Source organism: Erinaceus europaeus, chromosome 10 (genome assembly GCF_950295315.1).
Source record: "Erinaceus europaeus chromosome 10, mEriEur2.1, whole genome shotgun sequence".
Classification (NCBI taxonomy): Eukaryota; Metazoa; Chordata; class Mammalia; order Eulipotyphla; family Erinaceidae; genus Erinaceus; species Erinaceus europaeus.
In genome coordinates this window covers 77248315-77264389 of record NC_080171.1, presented here as the reverse complement: position 1 = coordinate 77264389, position 16075 = coordinate 77248315, and the positions used below count along the sequence as shown (strand labels likewise).

General features: G+C 41.4%; 1 protein-coding gene across 3 annotated transcripts in view; it reads left to right on the top strand.

The window, feature by feature from the left end:
* Positions 1-6095: 6095 nt before the first annotated feature.
* Positions 6096-16075, top strand: part of GLIS3 (GLIS family zinc finger 3) — a 630646-nt gene continuing 620666 nt past the window's right edge. The window contains exon 1 of one of the 3 annotated variants that reach the window (XM_060199785.1): positions 6096-6587. The gene's annotated coding sequence lies outside the window, so the exon portion shown is untranslated. The remainder of the gene's footprint in view (positions 6588-16075) is intronic. The other 2 variants (XM_060199784.1, XM_007525728.3) reach the window with 2 other exon arrangements.

Below are 16075 nucleotides of genomic sequence, written 5' to 3'. Positions count from 1 at the left end.
GGTAATGCGCATCACAGAGCCAGTTCTTGTGTCTAGGGTCATGCTGTGCACTGGACTAGACTAGGCTGACCTTTCTGAGCCATTCACTTTGACAACTGGAGGGATGTTTCTCTCAGAACCATCAAGCCCACACTTGGAGCTGAAGCTGGGGTTAATTTCCTCAGAACCTCTTGGTCTATGCTCCTTATGAAATACAAGAAGCCCCTACTTGCTCTTGTGCACAGGTCAGTGTCACAATTCCCATTCAAGAATCCAGGTATTGGACTGAAGTCCTTGGTGACTTAGGAAGTAGCCGCAACTTTCCCTGTAAATGGTGGAGTTAGGATTTCTAAGTTTTCCAGTTCCAAAGTACACCTTTCTTCCAAAACAACACTGTGTGTGAGCAAATGAACAAATACATGTCCTGTGAAAGGGTCTCTGCCCTAAATGAGTAAGACTAATGGTTAATGTGAGAGACTGTTTCTGTTTGCAGTCTGAACATTCCCATCTCGGCTGATCAATACCGGCAAGCTATCTTATCTCCTTCTGTCACTGTTTTTGCATCTGTAATATGAAGGTGTGTTAGAGTCTACTTCATGGGGGTGTTGTGAGAATGAAGTGAGGTAATGCAGATAATGAACCTGAAATAGTGAACAAGGGGGTGAACACTCTTATCCAGGGTGTATCAGTTTTGAGTATATGCTGGTTATTTGTGAAAAGGAGTATAAAAACCACACTCTTTATGGAGTTAAAAGAAGATAGAAAGGGCAACAAGGGCAACAAAAATGGTAAAAATTGCCTCCAGGAGCAGTGGATTTGTAGTGCAGTGATAACCCTGGAGGCCAAAAAAATAAAAAATAAATAAGTGAAGGTGGGCTGGGGTAGAAAGGAATATTTATAACTGTGACACCCACCCCCCAACTCCATCTCCATCTCATGCTGAGTATCTTAACATCATGGGATTTAGCATTTGTAGAAAATTTCTGAATTTGTTGAAAAATTCAACCCCCCCCTTATAGTTGTATTTAGATTTGTTTCTTCCTCACCAGAGTTATATCTCTGTGGCTTAATGTTTGCATGACTCCATCATTCCTGGCAACATATTTTTTTCCTCTAGAAAGTTGGCAAGAAACAGAGATAGAGAGGGACAGTCAGTAGTGCACCGGGTTAAGTGCTCATAGTACGAAGCACAAGGACCTGCACAAAGATGCTGGTTTGAGCAAAGATACTGTTCCTCACCTGCAGGAAGGTTGCTTCACAAGTGATGAAGCAGGTCTGCAGGTGTCTTTCTTTCCCCCTCTCTATCTTCCCCTCCTTTCTCAACTTCTCTCTGTCCTGTCCAATAAAATGGGGAAAATGGCTTCCAGGATCAGTGGATTTATAGTGGTGGCACCCAGCCCCAGTAATAACCCTAGAGGCAAAAAACAAACAAAACAAAAGAAAGAGAGAAAGAAAGAAAGAAACAGAGATAGGGAGGGAAAGAGAAGGAGAGATACACCACAGTAGTGTTCCATCACCAGTGAAGCTTTCCTGCTGCAGGCATTCCCATGTACAGGGCTGGGTCCAGTGCCCCTACACATGGTAACATGTGAACCTCTTGCCTTCCCCTAGTATTTGGATTGTAAGGTGAGTCCAGGATGAGTCTGACAAAACTTTGGATTACTTTGCTTAGGTTAATTTTACCTCAAACACACTCATGTTCTAAATTATCCTGATTGTGTCCTAATGCCCTCCTGCCTTCTTCATTTCCTCTCATTAAAAAAAAAATTCCTTCCTCTCTGAACCTTTATTCCATAGTTTCCTTCTTCTTATACTTACACACACACACACACACACACACACACACACACACACACACATGCACACACACTTGGGGTGGGGTAAAATTCAGGGTATTATGGCAATGACTTAGTTTGGTGTAGTAAGAAGGAGGTAGTGGATATAGAGAAGGGTCATCCAGATAGTGGAAGGCTCACCTGCCAAACTAAGTATTCCATAGAGATGGTAGATTTCCTTCTTTAAGCAAAAACATTTCCTTCTTTTAATCTTTGGATTACCTTGAAGAGTCATGAGAGGGGAACTGTGGGCAGCACAGAAAGAGAATAACAGGTATTTATAAATATTTTTGGAGTACTGAAATAACTATACATACACACACACATTGTCAGTGTCATTCACTACCTCTAAAAGTAAAAAAAAATTCATTTTCACTTCCTTACTAATTAATTCAGTAAGCATTAATTGCTTACTAGTGCTTATCACTAGTTATGTGAGGCCATTAAAGGCTTATGAAAAAGCCTTTAGAAGACACTTATAGAAAAGACAGTTAAGGATAAGATAGCCTATGATCATATTGTTAATATGATCATCATACCATTTATAAAATGACATTTTATAATACCATTATAAAAGTGATTAGTGTAAATGCACAATAATAAAAGAGTAGGAAGCTGGATGCATGTGGAAAAATTTATAAATTTATTTTCATTTTGGCATTATTTATAGATATAACTTAGTAGTTATATATATAAACTTATTTAGAAATATCTCATCAATCTTTGTAGAATAATAGATGCATCTAAATTGGTTTTGTATAATATAAAAGAAAAATTTAACAGCAAAATATGGAGAAACAAAACATATAGAGAAAAAGTAAGGAAAATAGTTTGTTTTGGTCATTGACATGGAGTGATACATTTTAGACTCCAACTTACAGTTTTGACCTTAGAAAGAAAAGAGATAAAATTCTATGAATGTAATGGGTGTAAGTAATAATTAAAATTTACATCCTAATGTAATGCATGAATACTGTGTTATGGAAAAATTTGTAGAACAATCATTTAAATTTTTTTATTAGAGCATCAAGCACTGATAACATCCCACTGTGTACTAGTCATGGAAGGTAAATTTTCCATCTTAAACATGTAATTCTCTTCTTAAAGTTGCCAAACACTTCTTTTTCCCACTGCATTTCTATATAACTGGATTGTTGCCAGCATATGTGTGTGTGTTTATGCATATGTGTGTCTGAAAATACAAGTATACTATCACTGAAGTTGTCTCCTGAAATTTTCAATTGGGGTGCTCCAATGTGAGAAACCACGTTGTTCCATTCTGATAGTCATGGCACTGTGAGTGTTACTATGTTGTATGGTAGTTCTTTGTGAGCAGATAAACAGAACTTATGTTCTCTGTGCCCTTTTTGATGTTGGAATTGTCTAATTTGTTTATCCATTACATCTTCATTCTTCAGATCCAGCCAGACAACTAACCTCTACTCCATGTTCTGTTGTTCTGTTCTTGCCTCCTTCACACTCAATGTGACACTGACACTCAGATTTGATACTGATCACAAGATGCCTTAGACTTTAGACACTGCAGTGTTTTTTGCACATAGTCAGGGACATGCACAGTTATTTTGTGGGAATAGTAATGTTGAATGAACTTGGGAGTTGGGGCCTGGCAAATCTAGCTCTCTCCAGGACTGTATAGGGAGCACAGCATTTTTACTATCTCCCATGGAATGTTAGAATATTGCAGATCTCCATTTTTGCCCCCTCCAATAAAAAAAATAAAAGGACAAGAATAAAAAAGTATTGTACCTATCTAGTGAGTCTTAGGAATGTTAAAGGCTTATGAAAGTCCCACCTAAATGAAAAATGACATTTCTCTCCATAAGAGAGTTTTGAGGAGCTCCAGGTTGTTGACTCATAACTTTCCCAGTGTTTTATTTCCATGTGCCATTGATTAAAATGGGGTGTATCACTGTATTCTCTCTTCCAGCCAAACTCCCATTGAGTGGGAAAATTTGGAAGCTTCTGCAAACCTCTAGGATACCATTTCATGCATCAAAACCCCTGTATTTTAAATGACATTTAAGGGGCTTTGGAAAGGTTTTTTTTTTTTTTTTTTTGGTATTATTTAATTTTATTTTTTCATTTTCCATCCAAGTTTGTCTTGTTCCTGGGAAGTAGTCTATAAAATATAAGAGTCTCAATGAAAAGAATTTCCTGTGATATGCTAAAGGGTCAGTGTTCCCATCTTGCTCTGCTTGTGAAGACTGGAGTTAATGAGAAAGCATTTTTATGTGAATGTCAGGCATGTTGCAATAACTAGTCACAATGGAATAATCATGGTAACTTCTACTACTTGGTTTCTTTGTTTTTTGTGATGTTGCTGCATGCTTCATTTTATGAATGTTTTCTTTTCTTGTGTGTGTTTGGACCCATCTATTGCCATCTTGGGCTGGGAGACTTACATTTAAAATGGAATGAACTATGTGGAGAAATTGGAAAATTGACAGAATGACATGTCCCAAGTATTTACTAATTTATCTTCCCTTGTCCACTTCTGCTGACAGATATTCTGGTGATTGATACTCAGATGAGTTCATGTTTATTAACGGAAAAAAAGTGTTTTCCCTAAAGGGAGTTTTGGAAAACATATCTTAATACATAAGTATTGTGAAAAAAGGGAACTTTTTGATGACGTCAATATTCTGGGTGCAGATAAGCTTACAGATGGTAAATTTTTTTTTAGTTTTATTCTTCTGGGACAAGTGAATTTTTCTTTACTGGAAAATTTCAGTCTTGATCACAGCATCTATTACCTGAATGCTAATTTTTATTTGAATGAAATCCCTAGAATATAAGAACTGGTAAAATTGTGATTGTCTTGAGATACTGTTTTTGTTTTATTCAGGACTGTAAGAAGACTTAACAGGGGAGTTGGGCGGTAGAGCAGTGGGTTAAGCGCAGGTGGCGCAAAGCAAGGACCAGCGTAAGGATCCCGGTTTGAGCCCCCGGCTCCCTACCTGCAGGGACGTCGCTTCACAAGTGGTGAAGCAGGTCTGCAGGTGTCTTTCTCCCCCTCTCTGTCTTCCCCTCCTCTCTCCATTTCTCTCTGCCCAGTCCAACAACAACGACATCAATAATAACTACAATAAAACAACAAGGCCAATAAAAGGGAATAAATAAATAAATAAAAGAAGACTTAACAGGAGGATACTTTGTGTTTACGAAGAAAGTACCATTACATGCAGAGACATACCTAACAGCCTGTATTTAGAATGTTGCATCCCTCTTCTCTGTGTCTTTCTTCTAGTTTACAAAGATGCCAGAAGCACCTTCTCTTTCTCCTATCAGTTTTCCAATTTAGGTGCTTCCTGAATCATAGAAACCCCTTTGCCATGTTCCATGTTGCACTTTATATTGTGTTTTACTACTGGCTTCCCCTCTTGCTCTTTGTTACTTAACATCAAATCCCGAGAAACACTGTTGTCTTTATGCGTGTTAATTTTTTAAAAGTTTTTAAAAAATATTTATTTATTCCCTTTTGTTGCCCTTGCTTTATTGTTGTAGATTATTATTGTTGTTGTTCTTGATGTCGTTGTTGTTGGATAGGACAGAGAGAAATGGAGATAGGAGGGGAAGACAGAGAGGGAGAGAGAAAGACACCTGCAGACCTGCTTCACCTCCTGTGAAGCAATTCTCCTGCAGGTGGGGAGCCAGGGCCTCAAACCCGGATCCTTACACCTGTAGGTCCATTAACGCTTTGCGCCATGTGCGCTTAACCCGCTGTTCTACCTCCCGAATTTTTTTTTTTTAAACAAGCTAATTCAAGAAATTAATCCCAGTAAGGTTAAGAAATATTCTTTCTGTGTTCTGGAGTTCCTCGACCCCACAGCTCACTGGGGGTGTTTGTAGTTGTGTGTATGTGTTGTGTGTGTGAGAGTGTGTGGTTGTGTGAGTGTGTGTTAGTGTGAGAGTGGTTGTGTGTGTGTGTGTGAGTGGTTATGTGTGTGAGAGTAATCGTGTGTGTGTGTGTGTGTGTGTGTGTGTGTGTGTGTGTGTATGTATATGTGAGTGGTTGTGTGTGTGTGTGAGAGAGAGAGGTTGTGTGAGTGTGTGCTCGCGCGTGTACACACTCTTGGAGAGGGAGATAGGAGCTTGGACTTGGAATTGGCCATCCTGGTGACCGGGAGCCCGCCCCAGGCCTGACTCCCCTCCCCCTCGGCCCTAGCTCTCAGGAAGCAGCTGGCTGCAGGCCGGCCCTCGACCGCGCACATCCACACTCCTCGGGCCGCTCCCTCCCTCTCGACCGCCCGCCCTCTCCCCTTCCCAGCTCGTTCCCTGCAGCCGCGTCCGCAGCCTCCTGGCAGCCAGAGCGCGGCGCGCACAGGCTCCAGCGCCGGGGCCGCGCTCTCCCGCCCGCCGTCGGGGCTCGTCCCCGCGCCCCCGCGCCCCCGCGCCCCGGACCGCGCTCGTCGCAGCAATTCCGCTAGCGAAGCACTCCCAGCCGGGGGCGAGGGAACCCCGAAGGGGCGCGGAGGCGGAACCCAACTTTGCAAAAAACCTCCTTGGCGCGCTTGGGGGAGGGCAGGGGAGGCGCGGATGCCCAGGGTCCCGCCGCGGCCCGAGCACGCGCACGCCCCCACCCTGGCTCCGGCCCCGCGCCCACCGCAGTCTTCGCTCCCGCAGGAGGCAGAGCCGCGGCGCGCTGAAGGCTGCAGCGGTCCGTCTGCTCTCCTGTCCGCGGCCGCCCGTGTCACCGCCCCGCCGGCCGGGCCCTGCGCCAGGCTCCGCTGCGGGGAGCAGCCCAGCCACCTGGTAAGTGGATGTCGTAGGAACTTTGCTCCCGGCCAGCGCGCCGCGGCGTCTGGGCGTGCGGAGCGGACTCGCGCCCCGGGATACCTCTCCCAGCCCGGGCGCCCCAAAGCCGCGTCTCTCGGGGACCCTGCGGCGCTCGGTCAGGGCTGGGACGGGGGCTGGGGCTTGTCACTAGTTCCTGAGTGTCCAGGCGCCCAGAGGGGTGCTCCCACCGGGAGGACTCGCTCTCCTGCAGGCTCCCGGACCCGGGGCTGCTGGGTCGGGCTGGTCTCAGGCTCCCGGGAAACTTGGGAGAAGTCGGGGTGCAGATTGGGGTGCGCGGGGCACTCTGTGTCCACGTGTTTTTGAAGCTTGGTGCGAGTCTCTTCCGAGTCCAGGCCCCTGGGTCTCTGAGAGGGTCTCAACAGGGGTGTCTGCTTTTTGTTTTGAAGGGGGTGGTTGGTTAGATCGCCTGTAGGACAGGTGGGGGGGTCTTTAACTGTGACCCCCCCCAACCGGGAAGCAGCAAAGAGCGCAGATCCCGCGCATTCCCAGCCCAGCTTGTCACCTGGCTGCTGCGTTTTTATGGGGCGCTGCAAAATGTCAGCTCTGTTTGGAAAATGTCTCAGGGCCGGAGCCCATGTCTAGCGCGTCAGTGACCCCAAGTGTCTTCTGAAGTGGCCCCTGCTTCTCATTCATGGAAAACCTGAGTGGGTCCCCTCGCAGACACACACCTGGCCCGCGGCGACACTTCGCGGTTACTCACTGGAGCTGACAAGTCGCCTTGGGATGAGGGGACACCCCCCACCCCACCCCCAACTGTCTGGAACACCCGGCCCCCAGGGATTTGTCACCCTATGGATGATTCAGTTAGGTACCTGGAGGGAGACACTTTGGGAAAGGGCGCGTCCTGGAAGGGAGGACACCGAGGTAGGGACACCTACGCGGCGGGGACTCGGGGCGGGGCTCACGGGTCCTCATTGCCAGGCTCCCGGGTCTCTGCGCCCCGCTCACTCAGGACGGGCTTGCACAACAGGAAGCCGGCACCAGTCGGTTTTGTTTTGCTGCGCCGGCTCTGCGGCAGCTCGGCTGAGACTGCAGCACAGGGGAGCACCCAGGCCCGACCTCCCACTGCCTCGAGTCATTGGCCTGGATCCCCTCGGGCGAGCTGAGCTGAGGACCTGAGTCGCGAGCCATCCCTAAAGGACTGAGTTGCTCACTTGTCCCTCTTAGGCCCGGCAGGACCCCAGCACCTCTGCTTTCCTACACTGCCTGACTCCAGCCTGACTTGACCTTGATCCCTGCTGAATTTAAGAGTCTGGGAGAAGGTTGGACTAGGGGTGTGTGTGTGTGTGTGTGTGTGTGTGTGTGTGTGTGTGTGTGTGAACTTAATAGTCCCGGAGAAGGTTAGACTAGGGGTGTGTGTGTGTGTGTGTGTGTGTGTGTGTGTGTGTGTGTGTGTGTGTTCCTCCCACCCCACCCTGCGCATACAGAGAGAACAGTGCACCTTCTTCGCACCAATTTCCAGAACCTCAGCAAACCCGCCCCCACCACCACTAATTTGGGATTTGGAATGGGAGCACCATGTCTGTGAAAGAACGAAGTGTCCAGTTCTCCATAGTGGGCCCGTGCTCTTTAGATTCCGGGAACTGGGGGAGCTCAAGTTGAGTCTGCTAAAGCTAAAGGAGACCTTGATTCACCTACAGATGAGCGAACTGAGACCCAGAGACTCTTAGGGGTTTTACCCAAGCCCTCACAGCCAGTTGTCCCAGATCCAGGACAAACACTCAGGTTTTCCAGTTCCCAGTTCCCAGTTCAGAGAGCAATTCTTGGCCCAGAGGTGAACTTAAGACAAATTCAAAGTCTTTTTCTGTCCCCTCTGAGAGCTTTGATGAGTCATGATTTCTGCCTTGGGAGTTAGCCATTTGTCAGGTTCCCCTCTGAAACCTTTGTAGGATTCCCCCACTGACACTCCCCCCCCCCCCCTTGTGTCATCACTTGCTCTAAGCTAACAACTTCTTTTCAGATAGAGAGGATCAGAGAGACAGAGGGAGACAGGGAAAGACACTGCAGCACTAATACACCCTACTGTATTGAGGGACTGCTAAACCTGGGCCATGCACATAACAAGCAGCTCCCTATTCAGGTGAGTTATTTTGTTAACCTGACCCTTCCTTTTTTACACTCATTTCCTTTCTTCAAGTTTATTTTCAGTAGTGCTGTGTGAAACAGGTGCAAGAGAAAAAGGATCAGTCACAATGCAGGTTTTTGTGGGAAAGTTTGGAGTAATTTAACGATAGGAGTATGTGTAATTTCTGCAATTGAGAAGACACTGAAGTTAAAGTATTAGCTTTAAATTTAGTGAAACCTTTTTAATGGACTTTTACTAGTTATCTAGGATGCCAGATTACCTTTGAAGGAAGAGCTGGGGAGGGATCTTCAGTACTTTCAGAATGTCTTTCCCAAGTGGGACTATAGTTGAATTCCTTTCCTTGCAGAGAACTAAGGCACCTTGAATATGAGTGATTACATCTGTTTCTGTAAGTTCCTCTCTCCTAAGTTCCTCTCGCCTTAGTTCACCTTAGGTCAGTCTTGAGAAAGTATTTTTCCCCTGATCCCTATTCCATATAAATTCCTTAATAGCAGTTTGTCCAATATTAAATCCCTGGGATCAGTTTGTTTGGTAGGAAGGGACTATTATTCAAAATAGGAAAAGCAATTATTTCTTTGGAATGGATTTTAGCACCCAACTAGTAGGTGAAATTTACACTGGGCCAAAATAGGGAGGGTATGGTGGTTAAATCATAGAAAGTTCATGTTTTGTACCAGTACTGCTTTTATTTGTGTGGCAGAAAGTGGTCTTTCCATCATTTAAGAAGAGAATTTGTTATACTCAGTCTTTTTTCCTCTGAGTGTTTTTTTTTTTTTCCTGCCAGTAAATTAAATCTGAGGACATTCTTTCCATTGTTGTCCCTCTCATGTTGTGGTTATTGATCTCTGCAGCTGGAATGTTAATTTGTAATTCTTCTAGATTATAGGAGTATTTCTTGAAGGAGATAATTCAGGAAGTGGTATTTCACAAACATTCTCTTCCTTGAATCATTTTCTGTGCTTTTTTCTGTAGAGGATAGCATAAAGAAGTTAGAAATAAAGGAATTAACTCCCTTAACTTTTCACTAAGTTTGGTTGTTTCATAGTCTCAGCCAGGAGTGGAAACAAAGTTAAAAAATAAACAGATGGCACATAGGAAAACTGTGCAGTAAATCCTGCTGAATGAATCATATTACAGTGCCTTTAAAATGACATTAATGTATAATTTCATTAAAAGATATCTGAGTTCCAGGCTTTCCTACTCAAATCGGAGTTCACACAAAAGTCAGTTTTTACTAAAACAATATAAAATATTGATACAGAAAAGTGTGCATATATTAAGCTTGATGAACACAAGCTAAAGACAACCAAGTAACAAGAATCTGGATAGAAACTTGTCAAACAACCTAGAAACATCTCTGATATTCTTTTTCAGTCACAACAGACATCCCGACACTCAAGAGTAATCTCTGCTTTGATTTCTAACGGATAGATTAACTTTGCCTTTTAAAATTTTGTTTGTAAGTGGGTTGTATGAACTCATGTCTGGCTTCTATTGCTTACATAGCTACCTTTTGTATATCAGATAACTTGGGTTCCTCTTTAAAGATAATGAGAATAGTTTGACTTAAAGAAATTAGTTGAATGTGTAACTTAATGTAATAGAATTAAGGGCATACACTAATGAAACAGAAACGCTTTTTTAAATTTTTTATTTCATTATCTATCCTTATGGCAATCTGAGTAGGAAGACTTAAGACACAATGAAACACATAGTGTGAAGTCAGTGTGAGATCAATGTGGAGACTGCTGAGGCCCTCCAACCACCATGACAACCCACAATGCATTTGACAGTTCCTCTGTTAGTGCCAGTAACCCCACCAAATAAAAGTGCCCGACCTCAGTACTGCTATGACTATTCATTTTGCTGTTTGTAGCTAGGATTTTCCACTGGTCATGATTATGCCAAGATAAAGGCAAGACTAATGAAATGAGCCTACTCAGGAGTGTAGACTAAAGTTTCTATGTTGCAGGCCTAGAAAAGAGATTTCTGTTAGAGAAAAGAGTAGACTAGGAAGAAAAGACTAAGACACATGCAGTTGTAATTAAACTGGTTCCACAAAACACAAAAGGTGGGATTTGCCTCACTTACACTGTACTTATTCAGGCAATAAATCATATAAATGCAGAATATTAACTTATTAATATAGAATTTATAAACTTCAATTACAGTGTATTTTCCCATTTAAATATGTAGTACAGTAATGACAATATAACAGTATATGTATATATATAAATTTACTATGAAAAATCTGCAAGTATGATGCATGAAGTAAGAAACACATCAGTGCAGTATATAGGAACAAGAGAGACAATCTATGTATATATAAAGGTTAGGGAGCATTCAAAGATAAATTAGAATCCCCAAACACAATGAAATTAGAGTTTAGAAAGGCAGATTACACATAGGCAAAACATTATAAGTTGATGCAAAAAAATTACAAGTGTTTTGTAATTATAAGAGATATGGAGGATAGTTAAACATTTAAAGAATGTAAATAGTTAACATTTATTGGGTTCTTCTATGTACTAGGTACTGTGCTAAGTTACTTACACAGAAGTAACACATGCTATCTAATCTATGCTACTGTGTATAATACTGTAATTGTCACTATTTTGCAGATCAAAGATAGAGATATTAAGAGAGTATTTGAGGGCTGGATGTTGGTGGGCCCAATTGAGCACACACATTACTATGCCCAAAGAGTCAGCCCCCCCTCGCCACCTACATGTGAAGGAGGAAGCTTCACAAGTGGTGAATCAGGTCTGCAAGTCTCTCTCTCTCTCTCTCTCTCTCTCTCTCCCTAACATCCCTCCTCTCTCAGTTTCTCTCTATCCTATCAAATAAAATACAAACTAAAAATGGAAAAAAGGACTACTGAGAGAGGTGGATTTTAAAAACGAAAGAAATGGTTGTTGGTAGCAGTGAATTTTGTCACATAGGCATCGAGCTCCAGTAGAAGGAGTTGGGGGGGGCAAGATTAAGGAAGGTCTAAAAGGGTGTATTTGGGATAAACACTTACAGGGTAAGTAGACTTAGACTTAAGGGAAAAAGAGATTGATGAAAGGAGAGGAAAAGCCACTCAGGTGGACATGCAGGCATTACGTAGGGTGATCAAAACAAGGATTCAGTTGTTTCACTTTGGGAATAAAATCAGCAAATTTGTAAAACTGGAGCCATAAAAGTTCTTAGTAATTGGGAGCAGACTTGAGATGGAGAAAGCTGATGGGACCATTCCTATGTGATGTGATCTCTTCAAGGTCAAGAACAGGAACAACTGCATGTTCATTCAGGTGCAGCAAAAGCACTGCTGAGCTGCAGATGGGCAGATAGGGCTACAGTGTAAGATCAGGCCATGTCCCAGGCTTCTTGGTAAAGAGATCAGGCTTTCTGAGTACCAGTTTTCCTGAAGTTCTGAAGCAGATATATGTAGTTCCATTTCTAGGCCCACTGAGTACTATACACAGAAAACTAGCCACCAGATGTCAGGACTACTTATGAATTCTTGTTATTCTTGTGTGTGAAGAAATGGATTAATGTTTTCCCAACCTTTCAGCATGAGCAATAGATTCCACGTCTGTCTGTAACTTGACTGAGTCATTCATGTAGCACCCCCCCTTTTTTTTTTTAATAAATATGTTGTCATTTTGGTTAAGAACCTAGTCATTGTTGTGTATGTTCATACTTCTGCAGTGATGTCAATGAACACAGGTTAACTTATATGAGACTTTTGTCTACCAACAACTAAAAATAGCCATAGTGGTCACTTTTAAGCAGTAACTAGCTACAATGAAGCAAAGAAATCACTCGCTTATACATGTGATAGGAATATTTCATAATGTGGTCAAATATTACCTTATGAGTGATAAAAATCAGTCTTATTTCTAGAATTATAGAATATTCCATAGGTAGATGAAAAGGTTATGACTTTTAGCTGAGTAAATGTCTATTCACAGGGGCCAAGTGGCTATTTATTTATATTAAATAACAAAGAATATTTTTTTCATTTGCCATATTTTGCTGCCTACTGTTTCTCCTCATAAGCATAGATTTTTTTTTTCTTTTTAAAAGAAAAAACTTCATCAGTTCCTTTTCTATTTCTGAAGAAGTCTTTGTGTCTCAAACCAAGGCCATGTGTTGTCCACTCTTTGCAATTTAAGTTATGAATTCAGTGGTGACATCATAGGGAATGTGTTCATTTTTCCATTTCAAATTCCTTTTCATAGGATCTGATGCTTAACTCACTTTTTGAAAACCTCATTTCTTGAAGATAGTTATTTAAACTTTTCTCCCTTTAGTGTGTAAGAGTGAAGTTTTATTCTTGGGAAGGTCATTTACCCTCTTCCAAGAGGAAGATCTGAAATTATCGTTTTGACTCTGTTTGCTTGATATTTATAGAGACCAATTGGTGAATTGGCATTTACTGAGAGAAAGATAGCAGTTTTAGGCTACTGTTGTGCTTTAACTTGTACTTTTATAAAGCTAAGAATATTGAAATTCTAGTTTTTTCTTCATTAAAGCTATGCATTGATATTTGTTACATACTTTTCCTATTCAGCTCTGGAAGATAGTATTTTTGTTTTTGTTTTGTTATTTTGTCGAACCACTCTGTGATGACTTTCTTAGATAGAGGCAGAGAGAAATAAAGAGTCCATAGCACTGGACTTTCCTCCAATATAGTTGTGGGCAGATTTAAAGCTGGATTAATGCAAAGCAAGGCAGGTGCACTATCCAGGAGAGCTATTTTACCAGTCCCATGGAACTCCTTTGTAGTTACTTAGGCAAATACTTTTATAGTAGTGACTTAAACTTTACAAATTTATTTATTTATTTATTATTGGATAGAGACAGAAATTGAGAGGGGGCAGGGAGGTAGGAAGGGAGAGAGACACCTGCAGCCCTGCTTCACCACTCATGAAGGTGGGATCCAGGGGCTTGAACTGGGTCCTTGTTTACTGTAATGTATGCATTTAACCAGGTGTGACCCATGAATTTAAACTTTTTTATGAATGTAACCCAACATGAAGTATATAACAAAGGTACAGTTAGTTACCACTCCACACTTACCTGTTTGTGTTAAAAAGAAAACAAACCAAAACCTTTGGTTTCAAGTTTATTTTCATTTTTTGTGATTTCTTGCTGTGACCAAGGGATCCCTTACTATCCTCCTCCCCCCTTCCTTACCATTTTTGGTAGGACCACAGTTTTCTAGAACTTTCTGTGCTCATTCATGGTTTAATGACTGAGGCAAAGTAATGAAATACTTGTAGGTAATTACCACTAAAACTAGTGACATTTAGTTAACTAAGAGTTATGAGAGTTGTATAGTTGCACTGAAGTGTGGAATGTGAATTGTAAGAGTAGATACTGAACTTCTAATACTGCCCTCCAGCAGCCTTTTTCTGAAAGTTCTGGATTTAGTCTAGTGGCCCGTAATTACTAGCATTATGTGGAAGCATAAGTGTGACTTCTGATTTTTAAGTTGGAATTAAGCATCTGGAAAATAAATTTCTGAATAGGACTTCATCCCTTCTGTTGTCCTGCTGTCTTTCCATCTCATTCCCTTTTTTGTTTGTTTGTTTTTGTTTTTATGTTTACTAGAACACTAATTAGCTCTGGTTTGTAGTGGTATTGAGGATTCTCGTTCCTCTTCTTTCTTCCCTTTTCACACCCTCTTCATCCTTTCCTATCCTCTGTCCATTAATTTAGGTAAAGATAATGTTTTCTTTCTTTTCTTTTCTCTTCTTTCTCATTAGCTCCCTCCCTTTCTGTCTTTCTCTCCCTCTTACTTACTTTTCTTTATTGTGGGGTTAATGGATTACAGTACAGTTGTTGACACATGCATACATTTTTCTCAGATCCTAGTGATAGTTATCTGTATTTTTTCTTTTTCTGTGTGTGTTGTTCCAGGTCTTGAACCCAGTGCCTCATACATGTGATGCATATGCTCTACAGCTGAGTTACATACCCGGCATATAGCCATTCATTTAAATTAAAATGGGTACTGCCATATATTACATTCCATAAGCAGGGAGGCTATTTTTATTTTTGAGAAGACTTTATAAAATATAAAAATAATTAAAATGTGTATATCTCTAATTAGGTAGCTAAGGGTTGGAATAAACAAAGTCAGACATTCTACTCATGGAATTCATAATGTTCATTATATTATCTTTTCGTGATCATTATATTTATCTGACCTTTGGAATAATGGTTTTGAATCTCTGGTGGGAACATTAATTTGTCCAATTAATATTTTAATTGGTCTAACTCTGAGCTAAAACTCCTTGATTTCTTCTTATTTTGTGACTATGTTATCAGGCTGTACATCTTAATGTTCAGAATAAGTATGTCAAGGTTCTTAGACTTACTAATATTAGTGCCAGGATCAAACCCTCCTGGTAGAGCACTTACCTTACCATGTGCTGAGGGCTTAGGTTTGAGCACCTGGGTGAGCTCCTTGGGTGATGGAACAGTGCTGAGGTGTCTCTATTCTTTCTCTGTCTCTTTTCCACCTCTCTCTTTCTCTCTAAAAGGAATGGAAAAATTGTGTTCAGGAGGCCGGTCACTCAGTAATATCACATATGCAACATATCTTAAGTTCATTCTTCATTGATATATTTAAAAATATTTCTGACTTTAGATTTTGGAAGTCCTCAAATAAATAAAATGAATATAGAGTGTATTGGTGGTAGTTGACAGATTTAACTCTCTAAGTTTCCACTTGGGCTTAACAGTGTAGAATTGACTGTTGTAAAGTGTGTGCTGCTCTCAGTCTTATGGAATGAAGTTATGAAACCAGAGAAATGATCAGCTATACTCTGTAGATTACTTTTTCATAATCTAGTACCCTCCCTCTCAATTTATAGAAATAGTTTTGTACACATCTAGTGTGTTTCCTCTATAATACCCTCTAGCTTCACAGTCGCCTGTTTACACTTTCCTCTTGTTAAAATTGCAGACAAGAATAATTTAGATTTATTGGTGACATCTAATATACTGTGTTTATATTGTTGCCAATAAAATGGCTTATGGGATTGGTTTTTGTTTATACAGTCTTTTCTGAGGAGTCAGTCACCTGTGTTAGGACAAGGTACATTCTGCTTATTAAAATGAACTCCTGGGATCTCAGAACATTCAGCTCTATCTGTACTTGACTGAATTGCAAAATGTGCTTCACACTGCAGCCGTGCATGAGAATAACTTATATTATCTATCAATAGGCCTTTTCATTTCTATATTATTCTGGCTACAAAAGCTGTAACTAGAGAAGCTCATGGGAATAACACAGGCTTACGCACCATCAAGGCAGTGATGTTGAAAAGGCAATGTTAATAAAATTATGCAGTTATTAACC